The 24,181-nt window shown below is 42.0% G+C and overlaps 1 protein-coding gene across 6 annotated transcripts in view; it reads left to right on the forward strand.

Moving 5' to 3' along the window:
• Nucleotides 1-24,181, forward strand: part of LOC122561022 (probable JmjC domain-containing histone demethylation protein 2C) — a 289,853-nt gene that overhangs the window by 151,343 nt on the left and 114,329 nt on the right. The gene's annotated exons all lie outside the window — the stretch shown is intronic.

Consider the following 24,181-nt stretch of genomic DNA (forward strand, 5'->3'; position numbering starts at 1 on the left):
TGAGGTCGGGGTGGAAGGTGTTGGTAAAGTGGATGAACTGTTCAAACTCCTCGTGGGAGCACGAGGCAGTGCTGATACAGTCATCGATGTAGTGGAGGAAAAGGTGGAGGGTGGTGCCAGTGTAGCTGCGGAAGATGGACTGTTCCACATATCCTACGAAGAGGCAGGCATAGTTGGAGCCCATGCGGGTGCCCATGGCTATTCCTTTGGTTTGGAAGAAGTGGGAGGATTGGAAAGAGAAGTTCCTCCGCTACATCGATGACTGTATCGGCGCTGCCTCGTGCTCCCACGAGGAGGTTGAACAGTTCATCCACTTTACCAACACCTTCCACCCCAACCTCAAATTCACCTGGACCGTCTCAGACTCCTCCCTCCCCTTCCTAGACCTTTCCATTTCTATCTCAGGTGACCTTGGATGCTGCCTGACCTGCTGCGCTTTTCCAGCAACACATTTTCAGCTCTGATCTCCAGCATCTGCAGTCCTCACTTTCTCCTGCTCATCATGCAAGGGAAACATTGTATTATTTTTTATACATAGAATTTAAATTGGCACAAGTCAACAAGCATGTGCTTGAGCAGAATATTTTTTTACAAGCACTGGCACTGAAGCCTGCACATAAATATGTCTTTAAATGCACTGTCAATTGACTGATGCAATCACAGTATATTCACAAAGCTGGAATGTTTTAAATGAGTAGCTCCTACCCTTTTCATTGCATCTCAGATCTAAATTAAGTAGTTAACATGGTGCATATGACAATAGCATCGACCACTCCTTTTCTCCAAATAGTAGTTCCTGAACATATGCAGCCTAAACTGAAGACTGCAAATTTATTTGCAAGGAATTCATTATCCTAGCAATTTGAAGTTCTCCTGGCTTCCAGTGTGTTGATTGGTCTTTTCTGGACAGGTTTCAAACTCTTCTCTCTCCTTTGGCTGTCTTCTCACCCCGCAACATCCTATCCTCTCCTGCAGTCTGCCTCAGACCCCAACCTCTTACAGCCTAACTTTCTTTACACTCAAACGGCCCTCGCAGCCTTCTTCTGTGTCCTTCTCATTGCAACGTTTCTCTTCACCAACCCCACTCCTTGCAATATTCCTCTCCCCCCCATGCTTTAGCCTCCCTATCCCTTTTAACCTCTTTCCAACCCAACCTTCCAATCTCTTTCTTCCACCCACTCCACTTGTAGTCTTTTTCTGCCTCCTATTCTTTTTGCAGCCTCTTTCTTCAGAAAATAAGTCATTCTTGGCTTGAAACGTAAACTATGTTTCTTGCTGCTAAGTTTCTCCAGCATTTGCTTCAAATTTCCAGCACCTGCAGTATTTTGCTTTTGTTGTAACTCCATGTTTGATTAGATTAGATTAGATTACTTTCAGTGTGGAAACAAGCTCTTCGGCCCAACAAGTCCACACCGACCCACTGAAACGCAACCCACCCATACCCCTACATTTACCCCTTCACCTAACACTATGGGCAATTTAGCATGGCCAATTCGCCTAACCTGCACATCTTTTGACTGTGGGAGGAAACTGGAGCGCCTGGAGGAAACCCACGCAGACACGGGGAGAATGTGCAAACTCCATACAGTCAGTCGCCTGAGGCGGGAATTGAACCCGGGTCTTTGGCGCTGTAAGGCAGCAGTGCTAACCACTGTGTCACCGTAAACTCTTTGCCTCCTTCTCGCACACTCAGTAGAACCTGTTCCTCTTTGCAGCCTCCCTGTATCTTCCTCATGGTTTGCATTCACACCCCTCCCCAACCCCTCACCTTCTTTGCATCACTGAGAAACTTAGTCTCTTCACCAAAGTCGTTAATGTAGATGGGTGCAGATCCCGAGAAGGCTTTTGTGTTTCATAATGCTTTACACATCGTTTTGTTGTATGCTAATTTCAGTGAATGACTTAGACGGTTTGTCGTGGATTATGACTGCCTGCTTGTCCTCTTGTTGGTGCTTTGAAAGTTTTTTTATTATTTGATGTCAAAACTTCCCTCTTACCAACCGTGTGTCATTTAACACGTGTGATCACTCACTAAATTCCTCGAAACCAATGTTTTTGAAAAAATTGAGTTTTCAGCTTTTCGTACTGAATTCTTCTTCCTACCCAAAATGAAGATGTGCATTTCTGTAAGAAATTGCGAATTGAAAGCTTTGCTTTTTCCAATTGGGTGATGAAATTTATCCAATGAGTATTTAATTGTTTTCTTCACATTTTTACCAAGAATTGCATATCATATAAAACAGCAACTTGTTTTTACCAAGTGCCTTCAGTATAATGACATGCCCCAAGACATTGCAAGGGTGCATGATAAAATCTTGATATTAATCCAAAAAAGGATTACTTTTCGTCCTGTCATCTTTGTGTCAGAAGGTTAGAATTCAAATCCCATTCCAGAAGTTGAGCACAAAAATCAAGCACTGACACTGGAGTACAGGAATGGGGGGAATACTTAAAGCTGGGAAGTTGTTCCTAGTTGTCTGGTCAATATTTATCCATGAATAAACAGCACAGAAGTAAGTGATTTAGTCAGTGTCACAGTATTACGGGAGCTTGATGGATACAAACTGACTGTGATGTTTTCAATTTTGCAATTGCAATTGCACTTTCAAAAAAAAATTAATATTAAAAATATTGATGAGGTATCTTGTATATACAAACCTGTCTGGATGAAATTACGAAGATTGGATAGGACCCGGCCCTGAAAATATTTAAAGGCAATACAGAACTAGGCCATTTGACAAAACTGTCTTGAGTATGCTCAATATCGCTTTCATTCCATTCCATCAACCTTTCAGTGAATTTCAGTGCAGGTATTCCCTTTTTTCTGCTTGTTTACTTTGTGTGTAAAATGATTCTAAGCTATTTGTGTTTACTGCCTCATCTAATCATAACTCTTTGTCATGTTCATCCTCCTAGAAAAATTTGGATTTAATATTTCTAGTCCAAACTGTAACTCTGCCATCTAAAGTTGGATTATGTAATCTGACGATGTACATGCGCCACATTTTTCTTAATACAACAGTTCTTGTTCAGCTTAGGTTATGGAATATGTTTCTTCAATACTAACCTTAATGTCCAGTAGTTGTCTTTTAAAAAATTACTCTACTGTTTCAAAATTGCAGGGTGTAAGAATGTTGACTTTTAAAAACACAAGTTGCGTACACTTATGTCTGCTTCTTTGGAGGTTAGAGAGAAAAATGCTGAGAGTTTGATTGCACAACAGTTGTAGTTTCTTGCTAAAAATTTTAGATAATATATTACACAGAGTAGGAGATGTGCTGTTCTCTTTTGAAACAAATTGAATTTTGAAAACCTTTAAATATCCAACTGTGCCTTATTAACAGGAGAAGTAATTAATAATTCCTGGCACTCCAGGAATGTTAGTTTCCAAAACAATGAGATAAAAGAAAGCAGGCAAATTATCACTTTATTTATTCGAATTGTATTCTTTGAAAGCTGAATTATGAAAGTGAAGACCCTCTTTAGAGGAAGACATTCGGAAGGGATAACACTTGGAAGGAATGATATTTGCAATAGCCTCATGGTGTTATCGCTAGCCTATTAATCTAGACAAAGTCAGGAGTCATATGACACCAGGTTATACTCAACAGAAATTGCAAGCTTTCAGAGCACTGCTCCTTCGTCAGGTGAAGTGTAGGGAAGCACAGATCACTGCAAGATAATTCTAGATAATTAAGAATGTTGAAAGATAGTACAAATGGTCTGAGTGGAACAAAAAAGAATAATAAACAATATAGCACAGCAATAGGTCCTTCAGCCCTCAAAGCCTGTGCCAACACATTTTGCCCTTCCATAGTAAAAGTATCTTCGCTTAAAGGATCTGTATTCCTCCATTCCCTTTCTATTTATTTATTCATCCAGGTGCTTCTTTAATGCTGCTATTGTCTGCTTCCACCACCACCTCTTGTAACATGTTCCAGGCACTCACCACCCTTTGTGTGAAAAACTTGCCTTACACATCTCTCTTAAACTTCCCCCTACATATCTTGAACCTGTGTCCCCTAGTAATTGATCCCTCCACCCTGGGAAAAAGTTTCTTACTTTCCAGTTTATCCATGCCATTCACAATCTTATAAGCTTCGAACAGGTTGCCCCGCACACTCCTACATTCCAGTGAAAACAAGCCCAGTTTATCCAACCTTTCTTCATAGCTAAAATCCCCCATACTAGGCAATATCATGGTAAACCTTTCCTGTAACCTCTCTATGCTTGGTAGTGTGGTGATCAGAACTGTACGCAATATTCCAAGTTGGCCTAACTAAAGTTCTATGAAGCTGCAGCACAACTTGTTTATCCTTATACTGAATGCCCCTTCCAATGAAGGCAAGCATGCCATAAACCTTTTTTACTACCTTACCTACATGCGCTAACACCTCAGTGATCTGTAGACCTGCACACCCAGGTTCCTCTGCACATCAATGCTCCTAATGGTTCTTCTATTCACTGTATAATTTCCACCTGTACCTGACCTTTCAAAATGCATCACCTCACATTTGTCTGGATTAAACTCAATCTGCCATTTTTCTGCCTATGCCTCCAGTTGATCTATATGTTGCTGTTTCCTCTGACAATTCTCCCCACTATCTGTAACTCCTCCAATTTTTGTATCATCCACAACCTTAATAATTAGACCAGCTACGTTTTCCTCCAAAGCATTTATGTAGATCATGAACAGCACAGGTCCCAGTGCTGATGCCTGTGGAGCACCAGTTGTCACAGTCCTCCATTCCGTAAAGCATGCTTCCACCACTACCATCTGACTCCTGTGACTAAACCAGTTCTGTATCCATCTTATCAGCTTACCCCTAATACCATGTGACTTCACCTTTTGTACCAGTCTGCCATGAGGGACCTTGCCAAGGGCTTTACTGAAGTCCATGCAGACAACAACAAACACTTTGCCATCATCAGTCACCTTAATCACCTCCTTAAAAAACTCAGTCAGTTTAGTGAGGCACAACCTCCCCTGCATATAAAACCATGCTGTCTCTTGCTAATAAGTACATATGCTTCTAAATGCGTAATGATCTTGTCCCTGAAAACCTTTGCCAAAACTTTCCCTAACCCTGACGTGAGACTCACAGGACTATAATTTTGTGGATTATTCCTGCTACTCTTCTTAAACAATGGGATAACGTTGGCTATTCTCCAATCCTATGGGACCTCACCTGTGGCCAAAGAGGATGCAAAGATATCTATCAATGCTCCTGCAGTTAGTTCTCTTGCCTCCTTCAATATTCTGAAATAGATCCTAGCAGGACCCAGGGACCTAGCTACTGTAGTACTTTATAAGAAGCACAACACCTTTTTCTTTTAGTAGCAACTTGGCTTTGAAACTTGACGCTCTCTTCTCTGAGATCATCCTCCACCAATTCCTTCCCTTTGGTGAATACTGGCAGAAGGTATTAGTTTAGGATCTCACCATTTGCTACAACATCGGATGAACGGACACCATGCAATAATTGCCAGGCAGGAGTGTTCCCTCCCAGTCAGGGAACACTTCAGCCATCAGGGACATTCATTCTCCAATCTTCGAATAAGCGCCCTCCAAGGTGTCCTACGAGATACACAACAATGTAGAATTGCCAAGTAGAAATAGCCAAGTTCCGTAACCATGAAGGCGGCCTCAACCGTGATCTTGGGTTCATGTTGCACGACATATAACTCCACCATTCTGTTCTCTACTGGTAAAATTTTCTGCCTTAACTGCCTCACTTGCTATTCAGCTATTGACACTACACTCTCACCATTTGATTGATTACCTGTAAAGACTTGTTATTCAAACCGTTGATACTTCACTCACATCATTTGTACTCTCTTTTGACACTCTTAATTACCTCAAATTATCTTGCAATGATCTCTTTGACTATAAATTCTGTGCCTGTTTGCTTCTCTCCACTTTAACTGATGAAGGACCAGTGCTCTGAAAGCTTGTGAATCAAAGTCAAAAAATGGCTAATTTGATGAGACTTTGGCTTTCCAACATTTAATGTTTGGGTAAGATTTAAAGTTGGAAAGATTAGGTTGATAATGGGGCAAGAGCTTGAGTTCTGTCTTCTCTGCAATTTACAAGAATGAGGGGGGAGTCTCATTGAAACTTAGAGAACACTGAGAGGCTTGGATAGAGTGGGTGTAGGGAAGGAGTTTCCACTAATAGGAGGGACTAAGACCTGAGGATACAGCCTCAGTGAAGAGACAACCTGCAGAACTGCGATGAGGAATGTCTTCAGCCAGAGGGTGGTCAATCTGTGGAACTTATTGCTACAGAAGGCTGCACTGGCCAAGTCATTGAATGCATCAGAGACAGAGATAGAAAGGATATTATTTGGAAATGAGATCAAGAATTACGGTGAGAAGGAAGGAGAATAAGATTGAGAAACATATCAGCCATGATTGAATGGTGGAGCAGACTCGATGGACTGAATGGCTACTTCTGCTCCTTTCTTTTTCAGTCTTATGGCTTGAGTAAGATACGAGATAGTTATTATAATGTGTTGGTTCTGGAGGGGAAGATGGTGAGAATATTAATGGAATGAGGATCGCAATGGAGCGAAGTATGATTTGTATGAACATTAGAAAGAAGTGATGGGAAGAAACGTACAAGTAATTTCACCATGCAAATATCAATACAACATCAATTTCCCTGATATGCAGCAGTTAGAAGTGGGTGTTTACCAGGCTGCCTGATCATCATGTTTGTTTCTGTTGAGTTCTTCCTTGACCACAAGAGGAAGAGGTGAAGGAAGAGAATCCAAGGAGGATGAGAGAACCTGAAAAATGGAAGAACAGAGATACAGTGTAAGAAATAAAACCATTTCAACTGGCACAGGGAAAATCAAAGAACTGGAAAAGAAATATGATATGAGGAGCATGGGAAGAAAGACTACTTTGCAAATGAACCAAGACTTGATCATCATTTTGCAAGAAAGGAGTATTTTTCGCAGGGGTTGATAACAACCAATTTTTTTTTTAATGTATATCTTGAATTGAGTGTTTGTTGAACAAGCCATAAGTGAAGTATGATTTTCCTATGCTCGGCTAAGTGATAGAAGGTGTAACCAACTTTGATATCAAGCATTACTTGCTCAGCAATAACCGTTTGGCCTCTGCCAGGGCCATTTAGCTCCTTCCCACATTTCGGACTTAATTTAAACATAGTCAAGAGAGTTGAGTTCTGTGGATGAGGTGGCAGAGACTGCTCTTGACATCAAGACCACATTTGACCAGTGCGCCTTAAATCAGTGGCGGGTAAGTTGTTGGAAGGATTCTGAGGGACAGGATTTACATTCATTTGGAAAGGACTGATTAGAAATAGTCAGTTTGGCTTTGTGTGTGAAAATTCATGTCTCACTAACTTGATTGAGTTTTTTGAGGAAGTGCTAAAGAAGATAGATGAAGGCAGAGTGGTAGGCATTGTCTGTATGGAATCTAGCAAAGTGTTCAACAAACTTGTGCATGGTAGGTTGGTTGGTATGGTTAGATCACATGGGATCAGCCAATTTGAGTACAAAATTGGCTTGAAAGTAAGAGAGAGAGGGTGATGGTAGAGGGTTGCTTTTCAGATTGGAGGCCAATGACCAGCAGCATGCCGCAAGAATTGGTGCTGGGCCCATTGCTTTTGTCATTTAATCAATGATTTTGATGCGCACATGGGAGGTATGGTTAGTGAGTTTACAGATGACACCAAATCTGGTGGTGTAGTGGACAGTGAAGATGATCATCTCAGAGTACAACAAGGGCTTGATCAGATGGGCTGAGGAATGACAGATGGAGTTTAATTTAATAAATGTGAGGTGCTGCATTTTGGTAAGACTAACAAGGCAGTTGTTAGTCTTACCAATGTATAGTTAATGTTCGGGCCCTGAGGAGTGTTGCTGAATAGAGACCTGAGGATTCAGATGCATCATTTTTTGTCAGTGGAGTTGTGGGTAGAAAGGGTGGTGAAAAAGGTGTTTGGCAATCTTGGCTTCATTGGTCAGAATATTGAGTGTAGGAGTTGGGATGTCATGTTGCAGCTGTACAAAACATTGGTGAGGCCATTTTTAGAATACTGTGTAAAATTCTGGTTGCCCTTCTAGAGGAAAGATGTTGTTAAATAGAATGCAGGAAAGATTTACAAGGATATTGCCAGGGTTGCAGGGTTTGAGTTATAGGGAGAGCTTGAATAAGCCGGGTTTTTCTCCCCCCTCGAGTGTTGGAGGATGAGGGATGACCTTAGAGGTTTAGAAAATCATGAGGGGCATGGATAGAGTGAATAGCCAAGGTCTTTTTCCTTGGGTGGAGTCCAAAACTAGGGAATGTCGGTTTAAGCTGAGAGAGGGAAAGATTTAAAAGGGAATTAAGGGGTAACGTTTTTATGCAGAGGGTGGTGGATGTATGAAACAAGCTGCCAGAGGAAGTGGTGGAGGCGGGTGCAATTACAACATTTAAAAGACATCTGGATAGGTGTATGAATAGGAAGGGATATGGACCAAATGCTGGCAAATGGCACTAAGTCAGGTTGGTATGTCTGGTCGACGTGGACAAATTGGGTTAAAGGATCTGTATCTGTGCTGTATTATTCTATGACTAGTGTAGCATCAAGGCACCCTAGCAAAGTTAGAAAACGCTGGGTAGAGTCATACCTGCCACAATGGGACATGACTGTGGTATTTGGAGATCAGTAATCTCGGCTCCAGGACATTTCTGCAGGGATTTCTCAGGGTTGTGACCTAGGTTCAACCATCTTCAGTTACTTCATCGATGACCTTCCCTCCATCACATTGCCAGAAATGGAATATTCATTGATGTCTGTACAATGTTCAGCACATTTGCAATCCTCAGATACTGAAGCTATTTATGTCAAAATGCTGCAAGACCTTGACAATATCTGGCTTGGTTTGAAAAGTACCAAGCAACGTTCACAGCACACAAATGCCAGGTAATTACCATCTCCAATAAGAGATAATCTAACCATTGCCATTTTGCATTCAATGATGTTATCATCACTGAATACCCCACTATCAAGACCCTGGGGTGTTACCATTAATCAGAAATTTAATTGGACTCACCACGTAAGCACAGTGGCTGCAAGAGCACTTCAGAGGCTAGGAATATTGCAGTGAGTAGGGAAGTCTTACAAAAACAAGACATCAGTTACATCACACTTAGACTACTGAGAGGAGCTTTAGTCCATTTGTCTCAGATATGGCATACTGGCCTTGGATGCAGTCCAGAAAAGGTTCATAAAATTAATTGTGGATATGGAGGGATTTTTCTTGAGAGGAGAAGTTTGGTAGATTATCCTAAACTCATTTAAGAGGAATAAGGGGTGACTGGATTGAATCACATAATATCCTTAGGGGACTTGATTGGGTACGTACTCAGATTTTTTTTTCCCTTGTGAAAGATGTTAGGAATGGAGGGTATAATCTCAGAGTAGGGGCTCCCCCTTTTCAGACGAAAATTAGGAAGTTCTTGACAGCAGTGAACCTGTCGAATTCTTACCACCAAGTAGTGTGTCCAGTTCTGGTCTCCCTGTTATGAGAAGGATATTATTAAGCTGGAGAGGTTTCAAAAGAGATTTACCAGGTTGTTGCTGGGGATGCAGAGTTTGAGTTATAAGGAGAGGCTGGATAGGCTGAGACATTTTTCATTGGAGCATAGGAGGTTGAGGAGTGACTTTTCTAGAAGTTTATAAATTCATGAGGGGTATAGATAGGGTGAACAGCAGGTATCTTTTGCCCAGGGTTGGGGATTTCAAGAGTAGGGGGTATATTTTTAAGGTGAGAGGAGAAAGATTTAGAAAAGATATGAGGGGCAGTCCTTTAACGCAATGTGGTTCATGTGTGGAATGAACTTCCAAAGGAAATGATGGATGTGGGTACAGTCATAACGTTTAAAAGACATTTAGATGAGTACGTGAATAAGAAATGTTCTCAGGGTATGGAACAAGTGCAGGCAGGTGGGACCAATTTAGTTTGGGATTATGATCAGCATGGACTGGGTTGGACTGCAGTGTCTATTTCCATGCTTGATTCGGAGATGCCGGTGTTGGACTGGGGTGTACAAAGTTAAAAATCACACAACACCGGGTTATAGTCCAACAGGTTTAATTGGAAGCACACTAGCTTTCGGAGCGACGCTCCTTCATCAGGCAATCACCTGATGAAGGGGCGTCGCTCCGGAAGCTAGTGTGCTTCCAATTAAACCTGTTGGACTAAAACCTGGTGTTGTGTGATTTTTAACTATTTCCATGCGGCATGACACTATGACTCTTGGCTGTAGAGGGTGGGTCATTTAGTATACTCAAGCCTGAGATCAATAGATTTTTAATCAATAAGGAAATCAAAGATTGTGAGGAAAGGTGGATGATCAGATCAGCCATAATCTCATTGATTGGCAGATCAGACTCACATGGGCTGAATGCCTACTTCTTGTAGGTCTTGAGGTGGGTTTTACTGTGGCGTGGAGAACAGGTCAGAGGCTATGAATTCTGCCCGCAATTATGCGACTCCTGTCTCGCCAGTGCTTGTCCATCATCTTCTAAGCTCAAGCCAAGAATGTGATGCATGAAATAGGACTGCAGCCTTGAGGGCAATGAACACATTTTATGAATGAACACACAAAAAATTGTTATAAACCCCTTTGACGCAAAGATCAAGAACTTATCAGTAGCTACCAACCACTTTAATTCTTTTTCTCCATCAGCGACTCCTGCCACTGTGTAAATTCTCTCCCCGTACTCTACAACTTGATCACTGAAAAAGTCTTTGTTCTGACCCACCTCCTGTTCATTTCTTCCCTTGTCTGTTTCATGAGTGTTTAAGTTTTTGCCTTTAAGCTGCTTGATTGTGACATGAAACCTCAGGATTTATACACTAATTTGAAACAAAAACTGATCTTTCCAATGATCATAATTAATCGGATTTAAAAAAAACATTTTCATAACTAGTATGATAAGCAGAAATTGAACTTGAATGTTGGACTTTGAACAATGCATTGGTTTTGAATCCCACCCATTTCCTAACCCCTGCGTAAACTTATAATATAGTTAATTGACAATGTCAGCAACTGCTGTGCACAAGCTTAATGTTCAAAAGTACCGTTGTCACCACACCTATTTGAAAAGCACATTCTTGATTTCATAATTCTGTCCTGACAAATGACCTTAACTGCAAGCTATTTTAATGGATCCTTGAATACCTTGTCTTTCAAGTTGAGCTGCCCTTGCATACTGGCAGTCCCCAGCGATCTTCCTGGTCTTGCAGATTGACTGATAGATCCAGACTCTGGTGCTACTTTACCTTGCACCATAACTAAAACATACTTCACAAAGCGTTTTACAGTTAATTCAGACTGGAGATTGTAGTGTACAAGTCAACCCGTAAAACATGACACCACTTCATAAGTGCCAAAATGCCTGTCTTTTGGCCTATATTCAATGTTTCAATCAACCTCCTTTCATTTAAATGTACATGTTTGGCAAGGCTTGCATTCGGAGTTGGCTTTATGAGATTAGAAATTTGTCAATATAAGTCAGTGTATGGGATCTAGCAGGAGTTGCTGGTTGTTTTCCCAAGATGGTTTGTAGGATGATACACATTTCAAGATGGCAATCAAGTAGAGCAACACGACTGTTGCACATTTCATACTTAAGACGAGCTTTCTTTTGTCAGTATTTTTTGGCACTTTATGTAGTGTCTTGAAAACTGGCGGCTGTTACTTTGTGTGAAAATGTGGCAACTAATTTTGACCAACATGCTTATCTCTCTAACATTAGATATATGATTAGTAATCTAAATTGTTGTCAATTAAGGCATGTGTTTTGTTCAGGACCAGAGAAATATCCTGACGTTAGTGAGAAAATAATTTGTGAACTCTTATGACGATTTGACCTAGAAGCAGTGATTTGGCTTACTGCTTTTTCTGAAATGTAAAACAGCACTTCAGTGCTTAATGGGAGATGTATTACTTGGCCAGAAATTTGAGCTTAAAGCCACTCAGAGTGAAGCCGATTCCTATTGATTTAATTTTTTTTCTTTTTCACTCCTGTTACATCAAACCCAAAATGTGGGAGTAAATTTTGCCACAAATAAGCATAATACATCACTGTCTCTGATATAGTAACTAACGTTTTCTAAGAGCACTGCTGAGAAAGTCAAGAATGATTGAGAATAAAACACACATACTTCCCCATTCCCACATCAGCCTCCTCGCATCCATAAAATGAGGAAGAGAAATACATCCAGCAAAGTTAATAATAGATGAAGACATAAGCAATCAAGTGACCGGGATCTATCATTGTGGTAAGGGCTAAGGATGGTACGGTCTTACCATTGTTTAGTTACTGGACACTATGGTTAATTTGAACTTGGATTTGTTGGGCAAGAAGTTTGAAAGCAGAAATCAATGGGAAAGAGGAAGATTACAACATGAGGATGCAACTAAAATTAAACAAGTGTGGTGGAGTACGGTTAATGTTTTCATGCCTAAAATCACATCTTTTGGAACCGCACTCTGCTGAGTTGCCACACACTTTGCACATGAATTTCCAAGAACAAAATTGCCCTTAATGTGCTACTGTATCTTGTCAGAAGAAAGCTGCAGTCTTAGTCTAGTGGTGTAGCTCACTGCACTTAATATTGGGCGTCTTGCTACATTTTGCTACATACATAGACAATTGACGAAAAAATACAGAAAGCACAAAGTTTGGACACAGACTTGTTCAGATTAGATGAGAGTACTAAATGATGTTCTGCAAGAATTGGGATCAGTATGATTTGCAATTGAATGGGATAGAAAAGCTAAAGAATCCAGGAATACAACATTGAGGTCAGCAAGGTAATTAGAACCATGAACAAAGTCTTGGAGTTTATTTCTTGGGGTATTGAATTCAAAAGTATCAACATAATGTTATGTTGACTTATATAGGGTCATGGTTCAGCCACATTAAAGATCCTGTACACAGTCCTGTTGTCTACATTGAAGGCACATTATAGAAAGTGCAGAAAAATATTAATGGGAATGACAAATGTGACAATATCGTAGTCAGGACAGATTGAACTGGTTGGTTTTGTTTTAGGTAGACACCTGAAAACTCTCGCTCATACAGTACAGAAAGAACCCTTCGACTCATCCAGTCAGTGCTGCCAAAGCTACACTATATCTATTATCAGTCCCACCTTTTAGCATAAGGCCCACGGTCTTGAATGTTATCACACTCAAGTGCTGATCTAAGTACTATTCAAAGTTTGCAAAGTTACCCACCTCAACTACTCTCCCAGGCAGTGCGCTCTAGATCCGATTACCTTCTGATTGAAAACCTTTTCCTCAAATCCCCTCTAAACTTGCTGCCTTTCACCCTAAAATTATGACCTTTCCACTGGAGGTATGGTTGCTTCAATTCACCTTGTCTATCCTCCTCATAATCTTAAACTCCTCTGTCAAGTTCCCCTTCAACCTCTCTGCTCCAAAAAAAACAACCAGAACTTAGCCAGCCTGTTTCCATAACTGAAATGCTGAATCCAAGGCAACATCCTGGTGAATTACCCTAAAGCCCTAATGTAACACATCCTTCCTATCGTATGGAGACCAACACTGCACACAGTACTCCAGTTGTGGCCTAACCAAAGACCTACTCAGTTCCAACATGACCTTGCTGCCCTTAATATTTATGCCATAACCAATAAAAGCAAGTGTCCCAAATGCTACTTAATTGCCCTGACACCTTCAGGCATGAGTGGACAAACACCCAACATTTCTCTGCTCTTCTGAGCTTCCTGGTGTCCTGCCAATCATTAAGTACTCCTTTGTCCTTTTCTTGCTTTCAAAATGCATCACCTTACATATGTCAGGGTTGAATTCCATCTCCTACTGATCTGCCCATCTGACCAATCATTTACACCCTCCTGGAATCTAAGACATTCTTCCTCACAGTTTGTGAGAAGATTTGTAGCTCGGGTGCTCATTGTTGTGGTTCTGTTCGCCGAGCTGGGAATTTGTGTTGCAGACGGTTCGTCCCCTGTCTAGGTGACATCCTCAGTGCTTGGGAGCCTCCTGTGAAGCGCTTCTGTGAACAGCGCACAAACCAACAGCCACTCTCAGACAACAACTCATCAGAACGAAGGACCCGATACCCAGCATGAGCAAAACCAATGTAGTGTACAAAATCCCATGCAAGGACTGCACAAAACACTACATAGGACAAACAGGAAGACAGCTAACGATCCGCGTCCATGAACGCCAACTAGCCACGAAACGACACGACCAGCTATCCTTAGTAGCCACACATGCAGATGACAAGCAACATGAGTTCGACTGGGACAACACTACTATTATAGGACAAACCAAACAGAGAACAGCCAGGTCCCAAGCACTGAGGATGTCACCTAGACAGGGGACGAAACGTCTGCAACACAAATTCTTCCTCACTGTCAACCTCCTGACCAATCTTCGTGTCATCTGCAAACTTAATTATGATCCCCCCCTTCCATCTACATTGTTTATATGTATCATGAACAATACTATGTCCTTGGACTTTGGCCTCCACTCTCACGAACAACCTTCTATCACCACCCTCTGTCTCCTGCCACTGAGCCAGTTTCGGATCCAACTTGCCAAATCACAATGGATCCCACGTGAACATAGAACGTTACAGTGCAGTGCAGGCCTTTCGCCTCCAATGTTGCGCCGACCTGTGGAAATAATCTCAAGATCCCACTATATTCCAGTTTCATCTATACATTTATCCAATGACCATTTAAGTGTCCTTAAAGCTGGCGATTCTACTACTGTTACAGGCAGTGCATTCCATGCCCCTAGTACTCTCTGAGTAAAAACACTACCTCTGCCATCTGTCCTATATCTATCACCTCACAATGTAAAGCTATGTCCCCTCGTGCTAGCCATCTGAGGAAAAAGGCTCTCACTGTCCACCCTATCTAACCCTATGATTATCTGATATGTCTCAATTAGGTCACCTCTTAACCTTCTCTCTAACGAAAACAGCCTCAAGTCACTCAGCCTTTCCTCATAAGACCTTCCCTCCATACCAGGCAACATCCCAGTAAATCTCCTCTGCACCCTTTTCAAAGCTTCCACATCCTTTCTATAATGCAGTGACCAGAACTGTTTGCAATATTCCAAGTGTGGCTGCACCAGAGTTTTATACTTGTGGCTCCGAAACTCAAATCCTCTATCAATAAAACTAGCACACCGTATTCCTTCTTAACAACTCTATCAACCTAGGTGGCAACTTTCAGGTATCTACATGGACACCGATATCTCTCTGTTCATCTACACCAGTAAGAATCTTACCATTAACCCAGTATTCTTCATTCCTGTTGCTCCTTTCAAAATGAATCACCTCACACTTTTCTACATTAAATTCCATTTGTCACCTCCCAGCCCAACTCTGCAGCTTACCTATGTCCCTCTGTAACCAGCAACATTCCTTCAGCACTATCCACAACTCCACCGAACTTAGTGTCATCAGCAAATTTACTAACCCATCCTTCTATGCCCTCATCTACGTCATTTATAAAAATAACAAACGGGCAGTGGCCCCAAAACAGACCTTGCAGTACACCACTAGAAACTGAACCCCAGCATGAATAGTTCCCATCAACCACCACCCTCTGTCTTCTTTCAGCTGCCAATTTCTGATCCAAATCGCTAAATCACCCTAAATCCCATGCCTCCATATTTTGTGCAATAGCCTACCATGGGGAATCTTATCAACCGCCTTACTGAAATCCATATATGCCACATCAACCGCTTTACCCTCACCTCCCTGTTTGGTCACCTTCTCAAAGAACTGTATAAGGTTTGTGAGGCACAACCTACCCTTCACAAAACAGTATTGACGACCCATAATCAACTTATTCCTTTCCAGATGATTATAAATCCTATCTCTTATCACCCTTTCCAACATTTGACCCACAACCGAAGTAAGGCTGTAATTACCAGGGTTGTCTCTACTCCCCTTCTTGAACAAGGGGACAACATATGCTATCCTCCAGTCTTCTGGCACTATTCCTGTAGACAATGTTAACATAAAGATTAAAGCCAAAGGCTCTGCAATCTCTCCGCTGGCTTCCAAGAAAATCTTGGGATAAATCCCATCTGGCCCAGGGGACTTATCTATTTTCACACTTTACAGAATTGCTATGACCTCCTCCTTGTGAATTTCAATCCCGTCTAGTCTAGTCGCCTGTATCTCAGTATTCTCCTCGACAACATTGTCTTTTTCCAGTGTGAATGCTGACAGAAAAATATTCATTTAGTGCTTCACTAATCCTTGGACTCCACGCACAACTTCCCACTACTATGTGCTTTGCCTTATTTATCAGTCTCCCATGTGGAATTCAAAATTGCTCTTCAGAGGCTGGCATCCTATCATCAATCATCCTTCATTTACATACGCATAGTCTTTGACAATAACTGTGTCTCTCCCTGAGTCAGGCATTCGGTGACTCAATATCACTGACATTCATCCTTTTATCTCAGCCAGGTCTGTCCGATTCGGAATGTTAATCTGGTCCAGTCAGGGAACTCATATTCTATGATGTCCAGCTGGCTGACCTTATTACAATCACTATATCCTTCCTCCTCTGAGCCCTCCTCTGATTCCTTTGAGAGTCTCCTGCAGTGTTTTAACACTGGATTTGGTTCTTCCTACTTGGAAGCTCGCCTCTTGTGCCTGAAGCGCCTCTCTAGACTTTCACTCCCTTCTTCCAGCGGTAGAAGCATCAAAATGGCTAATTCCGTCATGTCCATTTCTGATTCAGAGAACTCAACAATGTTTGATGGAGAGGGTAAATCAATGGATTCCTGAAGTATTTCTGAAGGCACTGAGTGGCAGGGCAAGCGTTGGGCCCAGGGAGTCTGCAAATTTAAATAGTCCACATGCTCATTCAGGACTGTTACACCTACTCAAATTTGAAGTCCGTGGTCCTGATCCCAGCTGTTACTCATGTGGGGCTATTTCCATGATTCTTGCACCAAACTTTGCCCTTCGCTTGGCAGAGTCTTGGGTTCTGCAATGGTATCCCTGATGCCATTTTTCTCATCCAGGCAAACACATGCGCACATGCACATGCATGCATACACACACACAGACACTCCCAAGCCAACCACACACACACACCCTTCTCCCATACGCAGGCACGCACACTCACCATTCTTTGCCCCCCCCCACCACACATATGAGGACATACGTGCCCATACCCCTCAAAACACGCACACACAAACACACACAACCAGACAATATCATCATCGTCACCATCATCCAGAATTGACAACCCATGAGCATCTCTGTTGGTGCTATCTCTGTATTGCATGTGGGGTGGTCCTGTAATCACCATGAACCATGATGACCTGGTATCTAGTGAGGCTAAGACTCTTTCTTCGATCCAGCCTTTAAGGTTAAGACAGCTCGTTCTGTCAGGCGATTAGATGATGGGTGGTATAGCACTGTCCACATTTGTCAAATCCCATTCAACGTTAACAAGTAACTGGAGCCCCTGTTGGTGAATGATGACCCATTATCTGCGACCAATACCTCTGGGACTTTGTGTCGCAAAACACCTGTGCAATTTTTTTGATTGTTGCTCCAGTCTTTCATGAAAGGACTGTATGCAGGTCCAACTGCTTGGAGTGGGCATCTACAATGACTAAGTACAATGACCTCATGAAAGAACCTGCATAATCAACATGCAGGTTTACCCAGCTATTTTCAGGATGTGGGGAAGCTGTTGGCAGTAATTTTTGTCTTTGTTGTCACTCTGGTGGAAAAGTTGCCAATGCAGGTATGTGTGTATCCAAATCTGGTCACTAGACATAACTCCTTGCCAACATCTTTATTTTGGAGACCCCTGAATGGCCCTGGTGTAGTTCAGCCAATGTTTGACAGCCACCTTCGTTCAGCACAAGTACTGTCACTCCCCATAACACTATGCCATTCTCTACTGTGAGCTGGTCTCACTGAGTCCAAAAAGGTTTTAATTTTAGCTGCGACAGCCATTTCATTGTCCCATTAATAACAATTGTTTTAGTTTGGAAAGGACTAGATCTTTGGGTCCAAAGTCTGATATTGTTAGCTGTGACTTTTCTGGATATGCTACTAATCAATGTCATGACCGACTGTTCCACTGGGGATATCACAGATGGTATGTCTGCTAATGAAAGGCAACTTGATGCGACTGCCTTCACTACTCGGTCTCCGAGATAGTGTTCTAATTTGTATTTATAAGAGCTTAATATTAGAGCTCATTGCTGAATGCAACCCGAAGCTGTGAGTGGCACTGCCTTATCCTTTTTAAGCAGACCAAGTAGGGGCTTGTGGTCCCTGTGATTATTAGACATTTTCGCCTATAAAGGTGGAATTTTCTAACTCCAAATATGACCACCAAACCTTCTTTTTCTTTTTTGGCATGTTTACTGACTGCATTAACCAAAGTCCTGGATGCATAGGCTCTTGGGCATTCCTCTCCAATGGGCCAGCAATGAGCAAGTACCACCCCAATGCCATTTGGGCAGGCATTGCATCTTCAATACCAGATGATTCTTGCCAACACATCAGAGGATGATAACTGTTTCTTTACTTCATCAAAAGCCAAGGCTTGTCTTTGAGACCATCTTCAAAGTTGACCCTTTATTTTTTGAAGGAGTTAGATTCGATTAGATTCCCTACAGTGTGGAAACAGGCCCTTCAGCCTAACAAGTCCACACCAATCCTCTGAAAAGTAACCCACCTAGACCCATTTCCCTCTGACTAATGCACCTAACACTGTGGGCAATTTAGCATGGCCAGTTCACCTGACCACATCTTTGGACTGTGGGAGGAAACCCATGCAGACACAGGGAGAATGTGAAAACTCCACACAGACAGTCGCCCGAGGCTGAAATCGAATCTGGGTCCCTGGCGCTGTGAGGCAGCAGTGCTAACCACTGATCCACCATTCCGCTCAGTTGATGCTCTGATGCCAGGTTGTATAAAACTTGACATAATTTACCAGACCCAGAAAAGACCTAAGCTCTTAAACAGATGTGGGGGCCAAGGCATCTGTGATCATCCGCACAAGATAAAGTGGTGTGTAACCCAGTCTTGTCGACCCCGTAGTCCAAATAAGTCACTTCGGGGGTGCAAAACACACACTCTTTCCTTCTAAGGTTTATGCCTGCCTTGGAAAAACATCTTTGGACTATATCTAAATTCTCTTAGCATTCCTTATTAGTTTTCCTGGTTATCAGGACGGCATCTAGGTAAATGGCAGCTTGAGGTAGACCTTGCAAAATGTTCTCTGTTTTCCCCTGAAAAATTGAATAGGTTACCGAGATTCCAAATGGCAGTCTCGTATATTGGTACAAGCCCATATGCATATAACTTGAAATATAGTTCTGAGAATCCTGGTTGAAGTGCAATTACAATCAAGTATAGCTCATATCAAGCTTAGTCAAGGACAAAATCCAGCCAATTTTTGTGTGCAAATCCTGTGTCTGAAGGATTGGGTATTTATCCATCTGCAAAAAACGGTTGTACTGTTTGTTTAAAATCCCCACAAAAGCAAATTGCCACATTGGGCTTGAAAATTGGTACAACCAGCACCACTCATTCTGCAAATTGCACTGTTTTAATTGTTCCTTCACTTTCCAGTCGTGTGAGTTCTGCTTTTACTTTTCCCTGAAAGGAAAATGGCACTAAACGGCCTTGCTTCATGGTCAAAACTAAGTCACTTTGGCTTCTTGTAAAGTCCCTTGATCTTCTTGGAAAACTTCTGGGACTTCACTCAGGCAGCCATTTTCAACTTGACAAATGTTGAGCTGAACTACGTGAATCTTTCGCAACTGATTTTGCTCCTTTCAAGCTTGGGTCTGAGCCTTTTACTACAATCATTGTTAATAGAACCAACTACCTTTCAAAAGAGACTGGGGCGGAGGTTGTATCTTTCATCTGCTAAGGTTCGACGTGTAGGTACTCTGCCTAGCCGAAGATTTGCACAATTTTAAGGGCGAATTTTATTAAAAGATTGTTTCTGAGTTCATTAACATGGCGGTGCTGGTATTGACCTCCATTTGAACTGGATGGCCATTTAACCAGACGTTTATTGTCATTGGTTCTGATTTGGATGTTGCAAAGCATTTTAATTAGGGCGGCACGGTGGCTCAGTGGTTAGCACTGCTGCCTCACAGCACCAGGGTCCCAGATTCGATTCCAGCCTCTTACAACTGTCTGTGTGGAGTTTGCACATTCTCCCCGTGTCTGCGTGGGTTTCCTCCCACAGTCCAAAGATGTGCAGTTCAAGTGAATTGGCCATGCTAAATTGCCCATAGTGTTAGGTCAGAGGGAAATGGGTCTGGGTGGGTTACTCTTCGGAGGGTGAGTGTGGACTTGTTGGGCCGAAGGGCCTGTTTCCACAATGTAGGGAATCTAATCTTTAAAAAAAATTCCAAGCCAGATACAGGAGATGTATGAACTCTCCTGGACACCTTCCTGGATATTGGCCTATGAGTTAACTTACTCCATTTAAGTTTAGTTGGGCTGTGTTACTGTTCTGAATCCCCATATTGGCAATAATTAGCGTGTCTTACCGGGCAGATTCCTGAAGAAAGTTTTACGTGTTTGGCTGGGACTTGGCTTTATTTTAGTGGTTTGCTGTTGACCAAACTGGAGTTACTCTTATCAGGATATTTCCTGAGTGAGGCGATGGCCTACTGGTTAATCCAGAGACCCAGATCATGTCCTGGGAACTCTGGTTTGAACTCCACCACGGCAGACGGTGGAATTTGAATTTAATAAAAATCTGGAGTTAAGAGTCAAATGATGACCACAAATCTATTGTTGATTGTCAGGAAAAAAACCCATCTGATTCACTAATGTCCTTTTGGAAAGGAAGCTGCCATCTTTAACTGCTCTCATCTACATGTGACTCCAGACCCAGAGCAATGTGGTTGACTCTTAACTGCCTTCTGGGCAATTAGGGATGGGCAATAAATATAGGCCTAGCCAGAAATGCCCTCATTCCGTGAATGAATAAAGGTAATGCAGTTGCCTGCACTCCTGCGTTATTCCCCCACCTTAGGCGTCTGGTGAATGTATCCACTTCCCTGAGAATGTTTTGCAACTCTCGTGCTCCACTTGCCACATTTTCCAAAGATAAATCGAGATGTAGTACCTGTTTGAAGTCCAGTTGAGTTATAGCCAGTGGTTTTTTTGCATAGTCATACCATTAATCCCACATATTAGATGATCTGTAATCATCTGATTAAGGGTTAAACCAAATTCACAGGCTTTGGCTAGTCATCTTAACCTAGCCAAAACACCCAGTACGGATTCCCCTGGTTCTGGAATTGCTAAGTAAGAGTGATAGCATCTCAGAATTAAAGGAGGCTTGGGGGTCATAGTATTCCTTCACTGTATCAATCAATTTTGAAAGGCTTTAGTATCTGGTGTCTCAGGAAAGGTTAGGCTCCAAGAAGAAGAAGCTGCAGCTCTACAGGCTGGCAAGAGAATCACTCATTTTTTTCATCTGCCACAATGTCATTTGCCCAGAAAAAAATGACACATTCTTTCCACAGATGAGTCCTCGACAGCAGGGTCAAACAAGTCAAACAGAGGCATAATGTAAGAAAATACTTAGCTCCAAATTCTAAACGACTGCTGTGAGTGAGTTTGTTCATGATCATGCTTTCATCTTGTTGCCACTGAAATACTGTTCAGAGACTGGCATACCATCATGAACATTCTCTTTGACAATAACACTGCCTCGAAACGTCTGGGAATGAATCTTTCAGCTCAGTGAGCAAACCTACATCCAAAACCTCAACCTGAGCTACAAATCTTCTCAGAACTCGCCAATAATACTGCCTTTCACTGAGTCAGGAATTCAAGGCTCAAGATCTCTGATATTCATCCTTATATATCAGTCAGGTCTCACGGACTGGGGATGTTAATCTGGTCCAGCTGGCTGACCTCATTACAATCACTACCAAACCTCCAAAGCTTTGTTGAAATTCATATTCATTTCATCATCTGCACTACCATTATCTACACATTTGGTCATTCTTTGAAAAATTGAACTGAGTTATTAGGCATCACCTCCCTCTGACAAAACCATGCTGACTATCCTTTGGAGAAAGTGAGGACTGCAGATGTTGGAGATCAGAGTCGAGAGTGTGGTGACTATCCTTTGTCATACCTTGCTTCTCTGAATGAAGCTTAATTCTCTCCTTGGAATTACTTTCTCTTCCACTCATTGATCTTTAATTCCCTGGTTTATCTCTTCAAAAAGGGTGGTAAAGTGGAACTACATTTGCTTGGCAAAAGTGAGGACTGCAGATGCTGGAAACCAGAGTTTAGATTAGAGTGGTGCTGGAAAAGCACAGCAGGTCAGGCAGCATCCGAGGAGCAGGAAAATTGACACTTTGAGCAAAAGCCCTTCATCAGGAATGGATGAAGGGCTTTTGCCCAAAATGTCAATTTTCCTGCTCACCAATGCTGCCTGACCTGTGCTTTTCCAGCACTACTCTAATCGGAACGACATTTGCTGCCAACCTACCTTTTGGCCAGAAAGGAATTAATTTGGTTCAGGGCTTCTGTGATTTGCTCCTTCATCTCTCACAATAGCCTGGGATACGACTCATCTGGTCCTGGGCATTTATCTACTTTTAAGCCCACAAAAACCTCCTTCTTCCTGATAGCCATCTGTTGAAGAACCTGAATTTTGTATTGATATTTTTCTTCTTCCAAGTGAAGATAGTTGTGAAAGATTTGTTCACCAATCTACTAATGTCCTTTGGCTCCATGCACACGTTTCTTCCTTGGTCCCGAATGGGCCCTCCTCTTTTTCTGGTTATTCTCATTTCCTTGAAATATTTGTAGACTATCTTGGGATGTTTCCTAATCTTGCTTGCCAGTGATTTTTCATGCCGTCTCTTTCCTTGCCTGATTGCTTTCTTAAATTTCCCTCTGCTCTTTGTGTATTCCACTGGCCTCTGTTTGATTTGCACCCTTTGTCTCTTTTTTTTTCTCTTTTTTTTTCCTTTTTATCCAGTCCTTAATTTTCCTAGTCATCTGGGCTTGTTGCTCCTGCATTTCACTCCAAAGGGAACACATTCCCCCAATCCCTTTTTGAATGCCTCCCAGTGTTCTGCTGTAGCTTTACCCTCAAGTAGCTGTTCTCAGTCTACTTCGGCCAGATCCTGCCTTACTTTGAGATCTGCCATCCCCAAACCCGAAACCCTTTTTTGCAGCTCTTCTTCCTTCTTCACAACAAACGTAAGTCATACTATGTTGTGGTCACTGATATCTCCAAACACCTGTCTAGTTTTGTTCCTCAGAATTAGATCCATCATTGCACCAGTCCTTGTCGGACCTTGTATGTGTTGACAAAAAAAACTCTCCTGATTGCGTTTCATGAAATCTGCCTTCTCTAAATTTTTATAATATGATAATTCCCAAACATTCATTGGGATATTGAATCACCTAATACAATTATCCCATTATTATTTTTGTGCACTTCAGTGAATTGTCTAGTTATTTGTTCCTGAATTGCCCATTGACGGTTTGGGGTCCGATAATACACTTGCGTGATTGCTTCTTGTTTAGTTCTAAACTCGACCCAAAAAGCTTCCTTTGATGTCCTGCCCAAAATATCATCCCTCCTTAGAATAGTGACTGACTCTGTAGTTGTTATTGACCATGCTTCCTCTTTTACACACCCTCTTGTCCTGCCTGAAGATTTTACACCTTAGAATGTTGAGTTTCATATTCTGTACCTTCCTCAACCACATCTCTGTGATGGCAACCCAATGTTGTAATTCTTTATGACAAGTCATTCTGTTAACTCCTCTGTCTTACCTATAATATTCCTATTATTAAAGTAGAGGCCATCCAGTTTTGTCATATCTGACATCTGTTTCTTTTCTAAATGTCAATATTGACTTTCCTGCCCCTGCAGAACCAGTTTAAACTTGTAATACCATTAACACGATCTACTGTAAGGATGTTGGTTCCATTCTGGTTCAGGTGCAGACTGTCCCATTTGTGGACATTTGTTCTTCTCCTGAATCAGTCCCAATGATTTAAGAATCTAAAACCCTCTGCACCAATCTTCAGCCATGCATTTGTCGACCCTATTCATCTATTCTTGCACTCGCTAACATGTGGCACTGGGAAAGA

Source organism: Chiloscyllium plagiosum, chromosome 22, assembly GCF_004010195.1.
Source record: "Chiloscyllium plagiosum isolate BGI_BamShark_2017 chromosome 22, ASM401019v2, whole genome shotgun sequence".
NCBI lineage: Eukaryota > Metazoa > Chordata > Chondrichthyes > Orectolobiformes > Hemiscylliidae > Chiloscyllium > Chiloscyllium plagiosum.